Below are 3,391 nucleotides of genomic sequence, written 5' to 3'. Positions count from 1 at the left end.
CAGAGCCCGCATCACTGCGGACGCCGCACCGATCCGCCTGTCGATTTCATGCCCCATTCTTCCCTCACTCGTGAACAAGACCCCGAGATACTTGAACTCCTCCGCTTGGGTCAAGATCTCCTCCCCGACCCGGAGATTGCACTCCACCCTTTTCCGGTCGATAACCATGGCCTCAGATTTGAAGGTGCTGATTCCCATCCCAGCCGCTTCGCATTCGGTTGCCAATCCTGAGGTCACCAAACCGGACCCCCTCAACGCCCTGGCTGCGCCTAGAAATTCTGTCCATATAAGTTATGAACAGAATTGGTGACAAAGGGCAGCCCTGGCGGAGTCCAACCCTCATCGGGAACAAGTTTGACTTACTGCCAGCAATGCGTACCAAACTCCGGTGGAACCGGTCGTACAGGGACCGGACAGCCCCGATCAGGGAATCTGGTACCCCATACTCACTGAACACCCCCCACATGAGCCCCGAAGGACACGGTCGAACGCATTTTCCAAATCCACAAAACATGTGTAGACTGGTTGGGCGAACTCCCATGCACCCTCCAGGACCCTGCCGAGGGTGAAGAGCTGGTCCACAGTTCCACGGCCAGGACGAAAACCACATTGCTCCTCCTGAATCCGAGGTTACAGTAGGTATAGGCAGGTATCAACGCTACTGCTAAATAAGTATTTAGATGGTCGGCTCCATGACGCCGGGTAAGTAGGGCTCCTGAGACTGCTCACCAAAAGAACGTAGGGGAACCCACTTGTCTAAGACATGTTCGTAGGTACCTAGCGAAAAGTAGCCTCAACTTTCCTAGACTTTTAGCTACGGTACTAATGCTGAGGGCGCTGTCTGTCTTACTAGAACTGTGTCATTGCTAACGTGTGCTGACGTTGTGACGTGTGCTGAAGTTGTGACGTAGGCTAGCACTGAGGTCCCTTGGTGCACACAAGGCACTTTTTGCCACAAAAACTTTATAACCTCTTAAACCGTGCAATGGAACGTAAATCCCAATACAAGCAACGCAATCGCTAACAAGACGAACCTTTTGACACCGACGTTGTCTATGTAGCCCAAATATTGAGGGATCCTTAGGGGTGGGAAAAGAAAGAATAAAAATAATAATATGTATGTGAGAGAACAAAGGTTTGTGCTCGCCGAAGCCAAGCACACCCCAATGATCAAATTTACGGATGACAAATTTAAATTGGCCATACTAAAACTGTTTAACATCATCCTCAATTCTGGTGTATTCCCTAAAGTCTGGAACCAAGGTCTGATCAACCCAATATAAACAAATTTAGACAAATTTGATCTCAATAATTACCGTGGGATATTTGTCAACAGCAGACTGGGTAAAATCCTCTGTATTATTATTAACAACAGACTCCTGCACTTTCTCAGCAAAAAAAATATACTGAGCAAATGTCAAATTGGCTTTCTACCAAATTTCCGTACATCCGATCACATATACATTCTACAAACAATTGTCGATCAACAAATTAACCAAAACAAAAAACAAATCTTTTCTTGCTTTGTTGACTTCCAAAAAGCATTTGACTCAATCTGGCATGACAGCCTTTTATATAAACTGATAGAGAGCGGAGTCGAGAGAAAAACATATGACCTAATCAAATCAATGTACACAAACAAGTGTGCAGTAAAAATGGGACAAAGGCACCCAGACTTCTTCGTCCAAGTCTGCCCACAGGGAGGAGAGGCTGTGCTCCGTCTGCCCACAGGGAGGAGAGGCTGTGCTCCGTCTGCCCACAGGGAGGAGAGGCTGTGCTCCCTCTGCCCACAGGGAGGAGAGGCTGTGCTCCCTCTGCCCACAGGGAGGAGAGGCTGTGCTCTGCCTGCCCACAGGGAGAAGAGGCTGTGCTCCCTCTGCCCACAGGGAGGAGAGGCTGTGCTCCCTCTGCCCACAGGGAGGAGAGGCTGTGCTCTGCCTGCCCACAGGGAGGAGAGGCTGTGCTCCCTCTGCCCACAGGGAGGAGAGGCTGTGCTCCCTGCTCACAGGGAGGAGAGGCTGTGCTCCATCTGCCCACAGGGAGGAGAGGCTGTGCTCCCTCTGCTCATAGGGAGGAGAGGCTGTGCTCTGCCTGCCCACAGGGAGGAGAGGCTGTGCTCCCTCTGCCCACAGGGAGGAGAGGCTGTGCTCTGCCTGCCCACAGGGAGGAGAGGCTGTGCTCCCTCTGCCCACAGGGAGGAGAAGCTGTGCTCCCTCTGCCCACAGGGAGGAGAGGCTGTGCTCTGCCTGCCCACAGGGAGGAGAGGCTGTGCTCCGTCTGCCCACAGGGAGGAGAGGCTGTGCTCCCTCTGCCCACAGGGAGGAGAGGCTGTGCTCCCTCTGCTCATAGGGAGGAGAGGCTGTGCTCCCTCTGCCCACAGGGAGGAGAGGCTGTGCTCTGCCTGCCCACAGGGAGGAGAGGCTGTGCTCCCTCTGCCCACAGGGAGGAGAAGCTGTGCTCCCTCTGCCCACAGGGAGGAGAGGCTGTGCTCCCTGCTCACAGGGAGGAGAGGCTGTGCTCCGTCTGCCCACAGGGAGGAGAGGCTGTGCTCCCTCTGCTCATAGGGAGGAGAGGCTGTGCTCCCTCTGCCCACAGGGAGGAGAGGCTGTGCTCCCTCTGCTCATAGGGAGGAGAGGCTGTGCTCTGTCTGCCCACAGGGAGGAGAGGCTGTGCTCCCTCTGCTCATAGGGAGGAGAGGCTGTGCTCTGTCTGCCCACAGGGAGGAGAGGCTGTGCTCCCTCTGCTCATAGGGAGGAGAGGCTGTGCTCTGTCTGCCCACAGGGAGGAGAGGCTGTGCTCCCTCTGCTCATAGGGAGGAGAGGCTGTGCTCCCTCTGCCCACAGGGAGGAGAGGCTGTGCTCCCTCTGCTCATAGGGAGGAGAGGCTGTGCTCTGTCTGCCCACAGGGAGGAGAGGATGTGCTCCCTCTGCTCATAGGGAGGAGAGGCTGTGCTCTGTCTGCCCACAGGGAGGAGAGGCTGTGCTCCCTCTGTCTACAGGGAGAGGTGGAGACAGAGCTCCACTTCCTAACGGAATGTGACCACAATAAAGAAATTTGAACCACATAATTCCCCAAAATTACCAACATATACAAGGAGTTTGAAAATGTAACAAATTGAGAGAGACTGGTCTATTTATTGGGAGAAAAACCTAACTGCTGTATTTTAGCAGCAAAGTATGTATCAGCCTGTCATAGCCTTGGGGGCAGCCACATTGAGAACAATGTATAAAGTGTCAAACATAACATGTTTTTTTTGTGTTTTTTTTTACATTTTACTGTAATTACTTTTTATAAGCACTTGAAATTTCAAATATATTAATTGATTATTACTATTATTATTATTATTATATGACCCGGTGTATGTGTATGTATGGGTATATACGTGTGTATA

Source organism: Osmerus mordax, chromosome 5 (assembly GCF_038355195.1).
Source record: "Osmerus mordax isolate fOsmMor3 chromosome 5, fOsmMor3.pri, whole genome shotgun sequence".
NCBI classification, from domain to species: domain Eukaryota; kingdom Metazoa; phylum Chordata; class Actinopteri; order Osmeriformes; family Osmeridae; genus Osmerus; species Osmerus mordax.
This window is presented reverse-complemented; position numbering follows the sequence as displayed.